Source organism: Salvelinus fontinalis, chromosome 27, assembly GCF_029448725.1.
Source record: "Salvelinus fontinalis isolate EN_2023a chromosome 27, ASM2944872v1, whole genome shotgun sequence".
NCBI classification, from domain to species: domain Eukaryota; kingdom Metazoa; phylum Chordata; class Actinopteri; order Salmoniformes; family Salmonidae; genus Salvelinus; species Salvelinus fontinalis.
In genome coordinates this window covers 8,228,572-8,248,327 of record NC_074691.1, presented here as the reverse complement: position 1 = coordinate 8,248,327, position 19,756 = coordinate 8,228,572, and positions in this window count along the sequence as shown.

Below are 19,756 nucleotides of genomic sequence, written 5' to 3'. Positions count from 1 at the left end.
AACGTAGTGCACACACAGGCTACAAACGTATAACATAGACAATTACCCACAAACAGCTAAAGCCTATGGCTACCTTAAATATGGCTCCCAATCAGAGACAACAGAAACCAGCTGTCTCTAATTGGGAACCCATTCAGGCAACCATAGACTTTCCTAGACAACTACACACAACATTAAACCATCTATACACCTTAACCCTCTAAACCATACAACACCCTAGACAATACAAAAAACACACAAACTTCCCCATGTCACACCCTGACCTAACTAAAATAATAATGAAAACAAAGATATAAAGGCCAGGGCGTGACATAACCCCCCCCTTAAGGTGCGAACTCCGGGCGCACCAGCACACAGTCTAGGGGAGGGTCTGGGTGGGCTTCCGTCCATGGTGGCGGCTCCGGCACTGGTCGTGGTCCCCACCCCACCACAGTCACTACCCCCCTCCGTAGCTTCCTCCAAATGGCTACCCTCCACATTAACCCCACTGGATTAAGGGGCAGCTCCGGACTAAGGGGCAGCTCCGGACTAAGGGGCAGCTCCGGACTAAGGGGCAGCTCCGGACTAAGGGGCAGCTCCGGACTAAGGGGCAGCTCCGGACTAAGGGGCAGCTCCGGACTAAGGGGCAGCTCCGGACTAAGGGGCAGCTCCGGACTAAGGGGTAGCACCAGGATAAGGGGTAGCACCAGGATAAAGGGCAGCTCCGGACTGAGGGACGACAGCTCCGGACTGAGGAACGGATCCTGGCTGGATGACGGCTCTGGCGGAACCTGGCTGGACGGCTCATGGCTGGCTGACGGATCTGGCTGCTCATGGCTGGCTGACGGATCTGGCTGCTCATGGCTGGCTGACGGGTCTGGCTGCTCATGGCTGGCTGACGGATCTGGCTGCTCATGGCTGGCTGACGGATCTGGCTGCTCAGGGCTGGCTGACGGATCTGGCTGCTCATGGCTGGCTGACGGATCTGGCTGCTCATGGCTGGCTGACGGATCTGGCTGCTCATGGCTGGCTGACGGATCTGGCTGCTCATGGCTGGCTGACGGATCTGGCTGCTCATGGCTGGCTGACGGATCTGGCTGCTCATGGCTGGCTGACGGATCTGGCTGCTCATGGCTGGCTGACGTATCTGGCTGCTCATGGCTGGCTGACGGATCTGGCTGCACATGGCTGGCTGGCGGATCTGGCTGCACATGGCTGGCTGGCGGATCTGGCAGATCCAGTCTGGTTGGCGGCTCTGGAAGATCCAGTCTGGTTGGCGGCTCTGGCAGATCCTGTCTGGTTGGCGGCTCTGGCAGATCCTGTCTGGTTGGCGGCTCTGGCAGATCCTGTCTGACGAATGGCTCTAGCGGCTCCTGACTGACGAACGGCTCTGACGGCTCGGGACAGACGGGCGGCTCTAATGGCTCGGGGCAGATGGATGGCTCAGATGGCGCTGGGTAGACGGATGGCTCAGATGGCGCTGGGTAGACGGATGGCTCAGATGGCGCTGGGTAGACGGATGGCTCAGATGGCGCTGGGTAGACGGATGGCTCAGATGGCGCTGGGTAGACGGATGGCTCAGATGGCGCTGGGTAGACGGATGGCTCAGATGGCGCTGGGTAGACGGATGGCTCAGATGGCGCTTGGCAGACGGGCAGTTCAGGCATCGCTGTGCAGACGGCAGACTCTGGCCAGCTGAGGCGCACTGTAGGCCTGGTGCGTGGTGCCGGAACTGGTGTTACCATGCTGGGGACACGCATCTCAGGGCTAGTGCGGGGAGAAGGAACAGGGCATACTGGACCCTGGGGACGCACATTAGGCCTAGTGCGTGGTGCCGGAACTGGTGGTACCGGGCTGGGGACACGCATCTCAGGGCTAGTGCGGGGAGCAGCAACAGGACGCACAGGACTCTGGGAACACACAGGAGGCTTGGTGCGTGGTTTAGGCACTGGTGGTAAAGGGCTGGAGACACGCACCATAGGGCTAGTGCGTGGAGGAGGCACTGGTGGTACTGGGTTGGGGCGGGAAGGTGGCGCCGGAAATACCGGACCGTGCAGGCGTACTGGCTCCCTTGAGCACTGAGCCTGCCCAACCTTACCTGGTTGTATGCTCCCCGTCGCCCGACCAGTGCGGGGAGGTGGAATAACCCGCACCGGCCTATGTAGGCGAACCGGGGACACCATGCGTAAGGCTGGTGCCATGTAAGCCGGCCCGAGGAGACGCACTGGTGACCAGATGCGATGGGCCGGCATCATGACATCCGGCTCAACGCTCAATCTAGCCCGGCCGATACGTGGAGCTGGAATGTACCTAACCGGGCTATGCACGCGTACAGGAGACACCATGCGCTCTACTGCGTAACAAGGTGTCTGCCCGTACTCTCGCTCTCCACGGTAAGTACAGGGAGTAGGCGCAGGTCTCCTACCTGACTTCGCCACACTCCCTTTAAGGCCCCCCCCAAGAAATTTTTGGGTTGTACTCACTGGCTTCCAGCCTTGCTTCCGTGCTGCCTCCTCATATCGCCTCCTCTCGGCTTTAGCTGCCTCCAGCTCTTCACGAGGGAGGCGATATTCTCCCGGTTGTGCCCAAGGCCCCTTACCATCCAGTATTTCCTCCCATGTCCATGAATCCTGTGAAGGTGGATCCTGTTTCCGCTTTACACGCCGCTTGGTCGTAGATTGGTGGGTAATTCTGTCACGATCGTCAATAGGAGAGAGAGATGACCAAGGCGCAGCGTGTGAGAAATACATCTTCCTTTTAATATAGATGAAGACGTAACACGAAAAGAAACACTCTTACAAAAAACTAACAAAACAAACAAACGACCGTGAAGCTATGAACGTAGTGCACACACAGGCTACAAACGTATAACATAGACAATTACCCACAAACAGCTAAAGCCTATGGCTACCTTAAATATGGCTCCCAATCAGAGACAACAGAAACCAGCTGTCTCTAATTGGGAACCCATTCAGGCAACCATAGACTTTCCTAGACAACTACACACAACATTAAACCATCTATACACCTTAACCCTCTAAACCATACAACACCCTAGACAATACAAAAAACACACAAACTTCCCCATGTCACACCCTGACCTAACTAAAATAATAATGAAAACAAAGATATAAAGGCCAGGGCGTGACAGTGGGAGAGAAGCAGCAAATCAACATCTCAAAGTTTTTTTGAGACGCAGATTGGTGCGACTGTCAGTCAGATGTTAGCAGTCAGATCTGGCATCAACACCGGTTCAAACCCTATTGTGTCATATATACACACCTAGTAAGACATACATTATGTAAAGGCAATTATCTCGACAAGTAGTTTCTTCTAGAGATTGTTGAATTGAGTTATAGCATTTACACAAATGTAACACTTTTGCATTCCCTCTGACAACGATTTACATGCCAGCACAATGTGTCTGTGCATTATCAAAGAGCACGAACACGTCACCGGATGTTAATGTTGGATGTTAATGTTGTACTTAATTTTCTCATTCAAACACTAGGAAAAGAGTGATTCTCTCAAGGTATGCTTAATGCTCTTTTTTACATATGATAGCAAGGCTCTGCACCGGTGGCCTGGCCACCAAAACACTATAAAATGAACCTTATGCTAGTATGCAGGTTCTTGTGCCACCTATTGTGAGAATGTGAGGCGAGCGTATCTAACAGGTATACAAGAGAACACGGGTCACAATCTTGGAGAACCATGCAAAGAAGGATCGCCAGAGTAGAGAACAGGTAAAAGTAGTTTCTGTGTAACATTAGGATTATTACTCCTTTATTACTCCCTGTCCTTGGAATACAAAGTGCATGCATTACATGTTCCAAGTTATATATTACATGTTTCAAGTTAGAAAATGAAAACAGACATTGAATCCAGGTCGGAATGGATCGCCTTCCATGGGAGCAGACGGAGGCAGCGAGGGAGGAACAACGCCGACACCGGGGTTCGCGACCTAGAAGCAAGCACAAGAGGCAGCCCCCCAATTTATTTATTTTGGGGGGGGGGGGCACACGGGGAGATTGGCGGAGTCAGGGTTTAGACCTGAGCCAGTTTACCTTGGGGAGTGAGTGACCGGTCAGGCACCGTGTTATGCGGTGATGCGCACTGTGTCAAACAGATGATGTACGCCTACCACGCTGCGCCTTGGTCCACTCTTCCTTCTACAAACGCAAGCCGTTACAATAGCCTCCAGTAATTTGTTGTAATACTAATGGCCTCATCAGAACTGCATTGGCAGTTTAACTGAAAATAACACTATTCATGAGTTTGATACAGGTTTTATCCAAAATTCCGTTTCCTACTTGAATTCACATGCCTGTAGCTCTGTGCACTGATAGTATCAAATGCAAAACTTGAAGTTTGCTTGCAGTGGTGTAAATTACTTAAGTAAAATACTTTAAAGTACAACGTAAGTTGTTTTTTGGGATATCTGTACGTTACTATTTATATTTTTGACAACTTTTACTTCACTACATTCCTAAAGAAAACATTGTACTTTTTATTCCATACATTTTCCTTGACAACCAAAAGTACTCGTTACATTTTGAATGCTTAGCAGGACAGGAAAATTGTCAAATTCAAGCACTTATCAAGAGAACACGTGGTTATCCTTACTGACTCTGGCCTGGTGGACTCACTAAACACAAATGCATCTTTTGTAAATAATGTCTGAGTGTTGGAGTGTGACCCTGGCTATCCATACATAAAAAATAAATAACAAATGGTGCTGTCTGCTTTGCTTAATACAAGGAATTTACTTTTGATACTAAAGTATATTTTAGCAATTACATTTACTTTTGATACTTAAGTACATTTAAAACCAAATACTTTCAGACTTTTACTCAAGTAGTATTTTACTGGCTGACTTTCACTTTTACTTGAGTAACTTTCTATTAAGGTATCTATACTTTTACTCAAGTATGACAATTGAGTACTTTTTCCCATCACTGCTTGATTATAATGACCTTTGGGTAGGTGTTTGTGGGTGGTACATTGAGTGCATGTAGCCAAAGCCATGTTGAGCCCCTTTCAATCAGGTGGATGGAATTTAACTATGGTTTTCACAATAGTCCAATAATACTAATCATCTCAGTAATTTCAGAAGAAATTAAAAACTTTGGGGCAACTACAATAAAGTTAAGTGATAAAGGTTGTAATTCCCCTTCACTATCGCTCAGTCTGGGGTTGGTGGGGTTGGTGTTGTGAAGTTGAGATTTTATATGAATTATATTAATATGCATGATTTGAGACTGATGCATTTGTTTACTGTGTTCTATTGGTTTTAAATGTGCGGAGAATGAGTGAGACCTTTGGAGAGGAGTTCATGTGGACCTGATGACCTATGAAGAGGATGGACTGCAAAACGGCAAACCAGTATGGTTCGTTAAGCCTCCTTACTTCCGGAATGATGTGCTCTCTGCCCTTAGTCAAGAACTACACATGGTGAGTTTATCAAGGCAACCTATATCCCACGGACCCCTCATCTCTCAACACTATCGCACCCCAAATGGAGGTTCGCCCTGTCCCAAGCTGAATGACTTCTGTCAGTACTGTGCTTGATTCTTTTGAAAACACTTTTGTTGATCTTTGAATAGGCTAGTTCATATTCCTCCATGTGAGTTATACCCCTCAGCCCCTTTAATCCATGTAGGCAGGTAAGCACCATATTCGAAATTCAAAGATTAATGAGTGTTCAAAAGACTTGCACAAAATACTGTCAGGAATCATCCAGCTTGGCCCAGAGCTAGCCTCCATGGGGTTACTTTAGTTTCAGGCCCTGCTTAGCCTAAATGCAGATGTTATTACCCGCTTTCTCCTGCTCTACTTAAATTAATTGCCATCCTTCAGGAGGTGTACAGTGCCTTCGGAAAGTATTCAGACCTCTTGACTTTTTTCTTCTTCACATTTTGTTACATTACAGCCTTATTCTAAAATATATTAAATATTTTTTCCCCCTCATCAATCTACACACAATATCCCATAATGACAAATTAAAAACAGGTTTTTAGAAATGTTTGCTAAAAAAAAATGGAAATATCACATTTACATTAGGATTCAGGCCATTTACTCACTACTTTGTTGAAGCATCTTTGGCAGCGATTACAGTATCGATTCTTCTTGGGTATGATGCTACAAGCTTGGCACAGATGTGAAGCTTGGCATTCCGGCTAAAGAGTTCAATCTTGGTTTCATCAGACCAGAGAATCTTGTTTCTCATCTTGTTTCTCAGAGTCTTTATGTGCCTTTTGGCGAACTGTTTTATCAAAGTGGGCTGTCATGTGCCTTTCATTGAGGAGTGGCTTCTGGCCACTCTACGATAAAGGCCTGATTGGTGGAGTGCTGCAGAAGGTTCCTGTCTCGGAGCTCTACGGACAATTCCTTCAACCTCATGGCTTGGTTTTTGCTCTGACATACACTGTCAACTGTGGGACATTTATATAGACAGATGTGCCTTCCAAATCATGTCCAATCAAATGCATTTACAACAGGTCAACTCCAATTAAGTTGTAGAACCATCTCAAGGATGATCAATGGAAACAGGATGCACCTGAGCTCAATTTCGAATTTCATAGCAAAGGGGCTGAATACTTATGTAAATAAGGTATTTCTGTTTTTTATTTTAAATACATTTTCAAAAATGTCTGGGTTATTGTGTGTAGATTGCTGAGGATTTGTTTTTATTTAGTCTATTTTCGAATAAGGCTCTAACGTAACAAAATGTAGAAAAAGTCAAGGGGTCGAAGTCGAAGGCACTCTATCTGTGTTTTACCCCCTTTTTCTCCCCAATTTCGTGATTACGATCTTGTCTCATCACTGCAACTCCCCAACGGGTTCGGGAGAGGCAAAGGTCAAGTCACGCATCCTCCGAAACATGACCTGCCAAGCCATGCTTCTTAACACCCACTTGCTTAACCTGGAAGCCAGCTGCACCAATGAGTCGGAGGAAACACTGTTCAACTGACTACCGAAGTCAGCCTGCAGGCGCCCGGTCCACCACAAGGAGTTTCTAGAGCGCGATCAGCCAAGTAAAGCCCCCCCGGCCAAACCCTCCTCTAATCCGGACGACGCTGGGCCAATTGTGCGCCGCCCTATGGGACTCCCGGTCACGGTTGGTTGTGACACAGCCTGGGATCGAACCCCAGGCTGTAGTGAAGCCGCAACAGTACCTTAGACCACTGCGCCACTCAGGAGGCTCTGAGAGTTGTTTTAGTATAGCGATGTCATGGGGTGCTGGAAAAACCTTGATACTGCTGCTTGAGTTTTATTTCTGAAAAAGTGTAGGAACCCTGATGTGTGATAATAATTAAAAGTTATTTATTAATTCCTTTCTAATTTACTCAAATGTATTCATTCATTTAATAATTAATTGTGATTTTAATATACTAGTTACAGCCACTAAGGCAAGCTAGCAATGACTAGCATTAGCATTCAGTGGTGCGAATAAGCATGCGCAACATTGAGCAAATGCACGGCCATTTACTGACATTTATTGGAGAGACGTGGGCAGACGTAAAAGGAGTGCACTGGAATTTCAAGATGTGTCCTGGTTAGTGGGTGTACGCGTGTGGTCGTTTCTGGGGATTAACTGAAATGTTTCTGGACATATACACATCCGTGCACAGGGCCGAACCCTGCTGGACACGTGCCTGCAAATTTCCTAGAAACTGTACGTTTTCAGACTTGTGCACTGGAGTGTTTCGACCCGTAAATGTGCCTTTTCATCCAGTGGCTACTGCGTAAATACTGAATTGATCCCCTAATATTCATTTTCAAGGTGATGATTACAGTTTTCTTCCCAACACAATACTACAATAAATGTGAGTCCACATTTCTTTCTTTTATTTTTTATTTTTTTTTAAAATAAATTTTATCCCCTTTTCGTGGTATCCAATCGCTAGTAATTACTATCTTGTCTCATCGCTACAACTCCCGTACGGGCTCGGGAGAGACGAAGGTCGAAAGCCCTGCGTCCTCCGAGACACAACCCAACCAAGCCGCACTGCTTCTTTAACACAGCGCGCCTCCAACCCGGAAGCCAGCCACACCAATGTGTCGGAGGAAACACCGTGCACCTGGCCCCCTTGGCTAGCGCGCACTGCGCCCAGCCCGCCACAGGAGTCGCTGGAGCGCGATGAGACAAGGAAATCCCTACCGGCCAAACCCTCCCTATCTCGGACGACGCTAGCCCAATTGTGCGTCGCCCCACGGACCTCCCGGTCGCGGCCGGCTGCGACAGAGCCTGGGGGCGAACCCAGAGACTCTGGTGGCGCAGTTAGCACTGCGATGCAGTGCCCTAGACCACTGCGCCACCCGGGAGGCCCCGTGAGTCCACATTTCAAATATTTTTTGGTGCCCTATGCAGGATTCAAATTTTGCCCGCACTGCAACGGGCAATAGATGTCAGGAACTCAGGGACTTACTACTGTGAGCTAACTATCTGGAGCCATGCACGTAATTTTATTATCAGAGCGTGCCAGTGGACTTCTGGTAAGTATGCTTTAGTGAGAAAGTGTTGCGATCAGGTACAACTACAGTACGTTTACCCACCCCCAAAATGAATATTTATGAGCAATTCCCCCACCCACAATTTCTCACCTGAATGCATTTGAATTTTCTTATTTGAAGGGGTTGGGCAAAGGCTGAAATTGGGGTTGAGAGAGACCCTTAAATGCCTTATTTACTCAAATAAGCTAGTAGTGTTATTAAAAGTCTCATTGAAACATTCAGTGAAAGTTAAGGAAGTTATTCAAAAACCTCCAAATAACTTATAATTTATTTTCTGAAAACATTAATAAAACCTCAGAGAAAAACTTTCAAGGAACCAAAGTAAAACATTTTCAAAACCTCCCTGCAACCTAAAAAGAAACGTTCCCAGAACAGGCACATTTTTCATATCTATTCTCAAATCATTTAAAAAAAAACATATATTTTACAGGTCAGGATACTATGGCTTCGCTCCCACAACCAATATGAAATGAAAAACATACGTTCCCACAACTTAATCGAAATGTGCTAGCTAGCACGCACGTGCGTGTGTGTGAGAGCAAAACCTTCCCAGAAATCTCTTATGCCTGCACCTCATGTAAACTCCTCTCTCTAAACAATCCACATACAGTATAGACAGGTGACTGCCTTTCCAAATCATGTCCAATCAATTGAATTTACCTCAGGTGGACTCCAATCAAGTTGTAGATACAGTGGGAAGAAAACGTAAATGAACCCTTTAGAATTACCTGGCTTTATGCATAAATTGGTCATAAAATTTTATCTGATCTTCATCTAAGTCACAACAATAGACAAACACAGTCTGCTTAAACTAATAACACACAAACAATTATCATTTTTCATGTCTTTATTGAACACACCCTGTAAACATTCACAGTGCAGGGTGGGAAAAGTATGTGAACTTTAATAACTGGTTGACCCTCCTTTGGCAGCAATAACCTCATCCAAACGTTTTCTGTAGTTGTGGATCAGACCTGCACAACGGTCAGGAGGAATTTTGGACCATTCCTCTTTACAAAACTGTTTCAGTTCCACAATATTCACGGGATGTCTGGTGTGAACCGCTCGCTTGAGGTCATGCCACAGCATCTCAATCGGGTTGCGGTCAGGACTGAATGGGCCACTCCAGAAGGCGTTTTTTCTTATTTTCAAGCCATTCTGTTGTTGGTTTCCTTCTGTGTTTTGGGTTGTTGTCTTGTTGCATCACCTAACTTCTGTTGAGCTTTAATTGGTGGAAAGATAGCCTTACATTCTCTTGCAAAATGTCTTGATAAACCTGGGAATTCAGTTTTCAGTCGATGATAGTGAGCTGTCCAGGCCCTGAGGCAGCAAAGCAGCCCCACACCATGATACTCCCTCCACTATAGTTTACAGTTGGAATGTTAGGTCTTTTGAGATCTTTTTAGTTCGAGGCATAGTTCACATCAAGCAATGCTTCAGAGATGGTTGCCTCGTTTCACGTTCTTAGGAAGCTATGCAGTATTAAAAAAAAAAAAGTATTATTTCTTACATTGTTACCGCGGGAAATCTTAAGTCTTATTACATACAGCCGGGAAGAACTATTGGATATAAGAGCCACGGCAACTTACCAACATTACGACCAGGAATATGACTTTCCCGAAGGGGGTCCTCTGTTCGGACCACTACCCAGGACAATGGATCTGATCCCAGTAGGCGAAACAAATCAACGGCGCCGCAGAAGGGGTAGACGGAGCGGCCTTCTGGTCAGGCTCCGTAGACGTGCACATCGCTCCCCGCTCCCGAGTATACTACTCGCCAATGTCCAGTCTCTTGACAACAAGGTAGACAAAATTCGAGCAAGGGTTGCCTTCCAGAGAGGCGTCAGAGGTTGAAACTTTCTCTATTTCACGGAAACATGGCTCTCTTGGGTTATATTGTCGGAATCGGTTCAGCCACTGGGCTTCTCCATGCATCACTCCAGCCACTGGGCTTCTCCATGCATCGCTCCAACAGATCTAAACACCTCTCTGGGAAGAGGAAGGGCAGGGGTGAATGCTTTATGATTAACGACTCATGGTGTAACAATACACAGGAACTAAAGTCCTTCTGCTCACCTGACTTAGAATTCCTTACAATCAAATGCCGGCCATTTTACCTACCAGGAGAATTCTCGTCAGTTATAGTCACAGCTGTGTACATTCCCCCTCAAGCGAACACCAAGATGGCCCTCAAGGAACTTCACTGGACTCTATGTAAACTGGAAACCATATAACCCGGAGGCTGCATTTATTGTAGCTGGGGATTTTAACAAAGCACATTTGAGAACAAGGCTACCTAAATTCTATCAGCGTATTGATTGCACGACTCGCAGGGCTAATACTCTCTACTAATTACTGCTACTCTAACTTCCGTGATGCATACAAAGCCCTCCCCCGCGCTCCCTTCGGCAAATCCGACCACGACGCCATCTTGCTCATTCCGTCTTATAGGCAGAAACTCAAACAGGATTTACCAGTGACGAGAAACATTCAACGCTGGTCGGACCAATCGGAAGCTGGTGTGTTTACGGACATTTTTAATCACTCCCTATCCCAGTCTGTTGTCCCCACATGCTTCAAGATGGCTACCATTGTTCCTGTACCCAAGAAGGTAAAGATAACTGAACTGAAATGACTACTGCCCCGTAGTACTTACTTCTGTCATCATGAAGTGAATTTGAGAGGCTAGTCAAGGATCATATCACCACCACCTTACCGGACACCCTAGACCCACTTCAGTTTGCATACCGCCCCAACAGGTCCACAGATGATGCAATCGCCATCACACTGCACACTGCCCTATCCCATCTGGACAAAAATAATACCTATGTAAGAATGCTGTTCATTGACTACAGCTCAGCATTCAACACCATAGTACCTTCCAAGCTCATCATCAAGCTGGAGGCCCTGGGTCTCAACCCCGCCCTGTGCAATTGGGTCCTGGACGTTCCCAGGTGGTGAAGGTAGGAAACAAGATCTCCACTTCGCTGATTCTCAACACTGGGGCCCCACAAGGGTTTGTGCTCAGCCCTCTCCTGTACTCCCTGTTCACCCACGACTGCATGGCCATGCACGCCTCCAACTCAATCATGAAGTTTGCAGACGACACAACAGTAGTGGTCCTGATCACCAACAACGACGAGACAGCCTACAGGGAGGAGATGAGGGCACTCGGAGTGTGGTGTCTGGAAAACAACCTTTCACTCAATGTCAACTAAACAAAGGAGATGATCGTGGACTTCAGAAAACAGCAGAGAGAGCACCCCCTTATCCACATCGAAGGGACATCAGTGGAGAAGGTGGAAAGTTTTAAGTTCCTGGGCGTACACATCATAGACAAACTGAAATGGTCCACCCACACAGACAGTGTGGTGAAGAAGGCAGAACAGCGCCTCTTCAACCTCAGGAGGCTGAAGAAATTCGGCTTGTCACCCAAAACCATGACAAACTTTTACAGATGCACAATCGAGAGCATCCTGTCGGGCTGTATCACAGCCTGGTACGGCAACTGCACCACCCTCAACCGCAAGGCTCTCGAGGGTAGTGTGGTCCGCACAACACCGTACATCTGGCGACCGAAGTCAGCGTGCATGCGCCCGGCCCACCACAAGGAGTCGCTAGAGCGCGATGGGACATCTTGGCTGGCCAAATCCTCCCTTAACCCGGACGACGCTGGGCCAATTGTCCACCGCCTCATGGGTCTCCCAGTCGCAGCCGGTTGCAACACAATCTGGGATCAAACCCGGGTCTGTAGTGATGCCTCAAGCACTGCAATGCATTCCCTTAGACCGCTGTGCCACTCGGGATGACTCAGACCTTTTGCTATGAGACTCGAAATTGAGCTCGGGTGCATCCTGTTTACATTGATCGTCCTTGAGATGTTTCTACAACTTGTAAATTCAATCGATTTGAACATGATTTGGAAAGGTGCACACCTGTCTATATAAGGACCCACAGTTGACAGTGCATGTCAGAGCAAAACCCAAGCCATGAGGTTGAAGGTATTGCCCGTAGAGCTCCGAGACACGATTGTGTCGAGGCACAGATCTGGAGAAGGGTACCAAAGAAATTCTGCAGCATCAATGTTCCCTAAGAACACAGTGGCCTCCATTTTTGTTAAATGGATGATGTTTGGAACCACGAAGACTCTTCCTAGAGCTGGCCACCCGGCCAAACTGAGCAATCGGGGAAGAAGGGCCCTGGTCCGGGAGGTGACCAAGAACACAATGGTCACTCTGACAGAGCTCCAGAGTTCCTCTGTGGAGATGGGAGAACCAGAAGGACATCCATCTCTGCAGCACTCCACCAATCAGGCCTTTATGGTAGAGTGGCCATACGGAAGCCACTCCTCAGTAAAAGGCACGACAGCCCGCTTGGAGTTTGCCAAAAGGCACCTGAAGGACTCTCAGACCATGAGAAACTGGTGTCTGGTCTGATGAAACCAAGATCGAACTGTTTGACCTGAATGCCAAGCGCCACGTCTGTTGGAAACCATCCCCACGGTGAAGCATGGTGGTGGCAGGGATGTTTTTCAGCAGCAGGGACTGGGAGACTAGTCAGGATAGAGGGAAAGATGAATGGAGCAAAGTATAGAGTGATCCTTGATGAAAACCTTCTCCAGAGCACTCAGGACCTCAGACTGGGGTGAAGGTTTACCTTCCATCAGTACAACGACCCTAAGCACACAGCCAAAACAACACAGTAGTGGCTTCCGGACAAGTCTCTGAATGTCCTTGAGTGGCCCAGCCAGATCCTGGACTTGAACCCGATCGAACATCTCTAGAGAGAAATGAAAATATCTGTGCAACGAAGCTCCCCATCCAACCTGACAGAGCTTGAGAGGATCTGCAGAAAAGAATGGGAGAAACTCCCCAAATACAGGTGTGCCAAGCTTGTAGCATCAAACCCAAGAAGACTCGAGGCTGTAAACACTGCCTAAGTTGCTTCAACAAAGTACTGAGTATAGGGTCTGAATACTTATGTAAATGTCACATTTCTTAAATGTCTTGTAAATTGAAATGCTGTTGTCAAATGTCCAGTGCCACATTTTCACAACGGAAACCCTCGTCTGGCATCATATACACTCAACAGCCAGTTTTTTAGGTACACCTGTATAGTACCTGGTTGGCCCCCTTTTGCCTCCAGAACAGCCTGAATTATTAGGGGCAGCTATTCTACAAGGTGTCGGAAACGTTTATTGCTCAATTGGTACTAAGGGACATAACGTGTGCCAGGAAAACATTCCCCACACCAGTACACCATCGCCACCAGCCTGTACTAGGCAGGATGGGCCTATGGTCTCATGCTTCTTACGCCAAATCCTGACTCTGCAATCCACATGACGAAACAGGAACCGAGATTTGTTGGATGTTTTTCCACTCCTCAATTGTACAGGGTTGGTGATCGTGTGCCCACTGAAGCCACTTCTTCTTGTTTTTAGCTGATAGGAGTGGTGTAATAGCCCATCCGTGACAAGGACTGACGAGTTGTGCGTTCTGACGTGCCTTTCTGCACACCACTGTTGTACTGCACGGTTATTTGTCTGTTTGTTCCCCGCCTGTTAGCTTGCACGATTCTTGCCATTCTCCTTTGACCTCTCTCATCAACAAGCTGTTTTCGCCCAGGACTGCTGCTGACTGGATGTTTTTTGTGTTGCACCATTCTCGGTAAACCATAGACACTGCCGAGCGTGAAAAACCCAGGAGGGCAGCCGTTTCTGAGATACTGGATCAGGCACACCTGGCACTGATGATCATACAATGCTAAAATTGACTTAAGTCACTCGTTTTGCTCATTCTAACATTCAATCGAACAGAAACTGAAGGTTTCCATGCCTGTCTGCCTTCTTTTTGTAGTAAGCCACGTGACTCACTGTCTTTAGGAGAGATCCATTTTTGTGAACGGGGTGGTGTACCTAATAAACTAGGCGCAATGCAAGTATTCAGACCCCTTCACTTTTTCCACATTTTGTTACGTTGCAGCCGTATTCTAAAATGTATTAAATACACACTTTTACTCATCAATCTACACACAATACCCCATAATGACAAAGCGAAAAAAATAAAAAAAAGATTTTGCAAATGTATAACAAAAAAAAAAGAAATACCTTTACATAAGTATTCAAACCCTTTGCTCTGAGACTCAAAATTAATTGTGGCCTATTGCATTTGGAATTGTTGAACACTGATTGGACTTATAAAAGAGCTGTCTGGCAGATTTTCAGCTCAAAAGGTTTGTACTTTATCTGTATGCTGTGCGTGTGTGATAAGATGCATAGCAAATATACACACACACCAATTTAATTCCACAAAATTATGCAAATGAACCCATAGACTGATAAGCATGATCGGTCAAATATATTTACAGTGCATTCGGGAAAATATGCAGACCCCTTGATTAATAAATAGGCCTACAATAATAACAATGATATCCAATAATGATGAGGATCAAACTAATCATCCTTATAATTAAAACAACATAAATGACGTAGAATGCATGAAATGTGTTTATCGAAAGCCAAACAAATTCCACACCCAGCTAAAAAGAAATCCCCATGTGTGGAAAACAAAATGATTCGTAAAAGCACATAGATGTGTATGAAACGATAAGCAAAAACGTTGAATTTGGTCATATGCGGAAATGTGCCTTACTGCCTTTTGAATTTTGTGTAGTCTAGTCAAGGAAGCATCATGCAAAATATATTGGCGCACACCACTTACCAAGACCATTGCCAAATAAGGTGCACTGTCACCTGCTTTTATAGTAAGCCTTGAGGTGTTACCACACAGCACATCTAGAAGGGAGTGTATTTCATACCGAACTCCTCCCTTGAAATGGCGTAGAGGCTGCATCACAATTTCAAATGGTAGAGTTGAACCGCTACGGGCAAAAAGAGCTAAATTTACTAATAAAATACCAAAATATATCACTTTTGCAACGAACTGTCAAAATGAAGACCAGAATTGACTTGTTTCACTATAACTAAGCTTAAAACATCTGGTTTTCATAAAAAGAAAACAAAAATGTTTTACTCTTTAATCACGCAAACACCTTTATTTTTTTATTATGACACAGCATTAGTGAGATTCAAATGTATGATCTTTTGCTTTCTATCCATGGAATTAGTCCTTTGCGACACCAGGAGCGAGCTAGCATGGCATGTTTTTTGACGTCGTTCATTTTAGTCTATTCAAACAGACCCCATTTCAAAGGAAACAAGCACTCATTAAGATCAGGTGTGGCCAATTAGAGAACACGGCCAACGCACTTAAGATAGAGGATAGAGTTTTTTGTTGATGCTGAGAACGGAATGTATATGTTTTTAAATAACATTCTTAGATTTCTTGTGTTTTTTTTATGTTTTCTTGTGCGTTTTGTTGTGTTTTTTATGTGAAGTTTTCTTTACATTCTAGGAACAATTTCAGAACATTATTTTAAATGGAACCATGAGGAAACCTGTAGGAAATGTTATGCTGAAGTACTGAAATTCCCACAGACGAAAGATGTGTCTTAATATTCTCTGAACTATTTTAGAACATTCCCAATGTCAAACCAGTTGGAGAACGTTCAAGAACGTTACCAAAATTGTTTGAACTTCTAGGAAATGTTTTGTTAAAGTAATGAAATACAAAGAAAATGTTTTTTGTTGTTGTCAAGTTCCTTAAATGTGCAGAGAATGTTCCAAAGCCAAGCAACTATCCTGCACCATTTTTAGAAAGTTGTCTGCAAAATAACCACAGGACAACCACGCTCCCACCAAGCTCTAAGAAACATATAATGTGCTAGCTGAGAGAGAGACAGAGAGAGATGATTATACTTCATAAAGATCTAGAACATTTCTCCCTATTGCTGTCACCACCCACTGGATTATAGCAAAGTACACCGAGGGGAATTTGTCAATCCACTCTCTCCCTCCCCTAACCCATCTGTATCTGTGTGGGCTGCTACTGGTATCCTCATTTTGAATGATAAATGACCGTTTGGAACACGCTGTACAGGTAGAATAAGAGAGCTTTTCACTTTGTTTTATTTATTTATTTACATCTCCCATAAATATTTATGTTTCACACAAACACAAAATACCAGATACGCTGTGCCATGTCTGCTGTGTTAAAATTGTCTGACAATTTTGACATCCGTTTTGAACCAAAAGATAGTTTGACAATAATTTGAAGGAAAGGGGAGGTTTTCCCCCTGACTTACACTAAGTGGGAAGAAAACTACAAAGTCTGCCAAGTCATCACCACAAAGGGAGGAGGCTATAATCACTGCTCACAGTGCATTGGAAAAGTATTCAGACCATTTTGACTTTTTCCACATTTTGTTACATTACAGCCTTATTCTAAAATGTATTAAATCGTTTAACCCCCCCTCCCCAATCTACATACAACTCTCCATAATGACAAAGCAAAAACATTTTTTAAAGTTTTTTTTGCACAACTGAAGTATCTCAATTTACGTAAGTATTCTGAGCATTTACTCTGAAGCACCTTTGGCAGCGATTACAGCCCTGGGTCTTCTTGCGTATTACGCTACAAGCTTGGCACACCTGTATTTGGGGAGTTTCTCTCATTCTTCTCTGCAGAACCTTTCAAGCTCTTTCATTCTCTCAAGCTTGTTCATCTTTCCCTCGATCCTAACTAGTCTCCCAGTCCCTGCCACTGAAAAACATCCCCACAGAACGTTTCCTCCAGATGTGACGCTTGGCATTCAGGACAAAGAGTTAAATATTGCTTTCATCAGACCAGAGAATCTTGTTTCTCATGGTCTGAGATTCCTCTAGCTGCCTTTTTGGCAAACTCCAAGCGGGCTGTTGTGTGCCTTTTATTGAGGAGTGGCATCCATCTGGCCACTATACCATAAAGGCCAGATTGGTGGAGTGCTACAGAGATGTTGTCCTTCTGGAAGGTTCTCCAATCTCCACAGAGGAACTCTGGAGCTCTGTCAGAATGACCATCGTGGACAAGGCCCTTCTCCCCTGCTTGCTCATTTTGGCCAGCTCTTTGTGGTTCCAAACTTTTTGCATTTAAGAATGATGAAGGCCACTGTGTTCTTGGGGACCTTCAATGCTGCAGAATATTTTTGGTGCCCTTCCCCAGATCTGTGCCTCGACACAATCCTGTGTCGGAGCTCTACAGACAATCCCTTCGACCTCATAGCTTGGTTTTTGCTCCGACATGCACTGTCAACTGTGGGACCTTATAAAGCCAGGTGTGTGCACCTTTCCAAATCATGTCCAATCAATTGAATTTACCACAGGTGCACTCCAATCAAGTTGTAGAAACATTTCAAGGATGATCAATGGAAACAGGATGCACCTGAGCTCAATTTCGAGTCTCATAGCAAAGGGTCTGTATACTTATGTAAATAAGGTGTGGTGTTCCTGTTTTTCATTTTTAATACATTTGCAAAAATGTTTTAAAAAACTGTTTTTTCGCTTCTTAATTATGGGGTATTATGTGTAGATTGATGAGGAAAAGGTGAATTTAATCAATTATTGTAACAATCGTCCTGGGAAGAATGAGACCAAGGCACAGCGTTCTTTGAGTTCCACATAATTTTAATCACGAAGTGAAACTACGACACAACAAAACAATAAAGAATACGACGACCGAACAGCTACGTCATGCAACCTAGCGGCACACAAACAAAGAACAAGATCCCACACAGAAAGAGGGAAATAGGGCAGCCTAAGTATGGTTCTCAATCAGAGACAACGATAGACACCTGCCTCTGATTGAGAACCACACCCGGCCAAACACATAGAAATAAACCACATAGAACCAAGACATAGAATGCCCACCCCAACTCACCCCCTGACCAAACCAAAATAGAGACATAAAAAGGATCTCTAAGGTCAGGGCGTGACAATTATAGAACAAGGCTGTAACGTAACAAAATGTGGAAAAAGGGAAGGGGTCTGAATACTTTCCGAATGCACTGTATATTTATATTTATATATAGAGATAAAGACTACAGTTATGCCTCACAAACATAATTTCACTCTCATGTCTGCTGGCTAATGGGCTAGAGGCGATAACAGCATAGCTGTCTACAGAATACTTGCCCAGTATATGTCTGTGACCATTTGGGACATACAGGACCCTGAGTATTTCTAGCTTCACATTAAAAGCTCTATGTAGTGGGTGTTGTCATCCATTCTTTTCTATGTACCGTACAAGTTTTCCAGAACAACTGAGAACAGCAAGACATTTAGTAGTTTCCGTGGAAAAGCTCTTTTTTTCAAGGAAGATTTGTCCTCAGGGCCCGATGTGGTAGACATTTATGGCCAGTTTCCTTGACAATTTCAATGGAGATTCTCCATTGGACATTCTTATTAGACTAGGACTAAGCTTAATCTCTGTCCGAGGATCCGGCCCCTAGGGTCCATCAAAGTGTGTGGTTATGAAATGCTGAACAAATTAAACATTGTACTCATAACCATGCAATATGAAGGAGAATTTCCCATTAATTAACTGTCAATTCACATTATTGCTCCCATAACAATCCTGTGTTTAAATATTATTTTTTATCCTTCCACAAAGTCCACTGAATTCCCATGAACTCTGAGCAGTGATACATGTATTTACACCTCTTCTTTGGTTGTTCATAACACATTTACTAAGCCTTTATTTGGTATGTTTCAATGCTTAAAAAAATCGGAGTGATAAGTTCTCATTAGTTAGACATGCTGCAGGGACACCTTAGATGCACAAGGTGGCAGTATACATTAAATAATGACGATATGTAGCCATACCTAGAGAGGAGGTAGGCAAGCTGCATGTGGCAGTATTTTGTAGTAATATAATAGTCAGTTCTAGTAATACGTCTGTTGTATCATCAGCACCTCTCCAACCACAAGACATGGTAACAGTTGAAATAATAGGAACTACTACTTCACTGATTATTTGAAATAAAAGCCAGGCCTGAGGTTGAATGAAAAATGAAATAGAGGAAACCTTTCGCAGAACGTCTGAGAGCTTCTCAAGAGAAGTCCTCTGTTTCTAAATGACAGCTGCTCACAAAATGAATGAGGATCTCTGTGTTTTATGTGGGCTTGAACTGGGGAAAGCACACTGACAATCTCTCTCACCTTTCCACTTCACGTTCAACACAAAATGACAAACGTCCGCAACATATCGTAGACCTGCATGAGTGAGTTTCATGTTAGGCTGAAAGAGAGAGAGTGGAGGCACTACATGTGGAGAGGGAGGCCTTCCATTAGAAGCAACTCTCTTCTACTTCATGTCTGGTGGCCATTG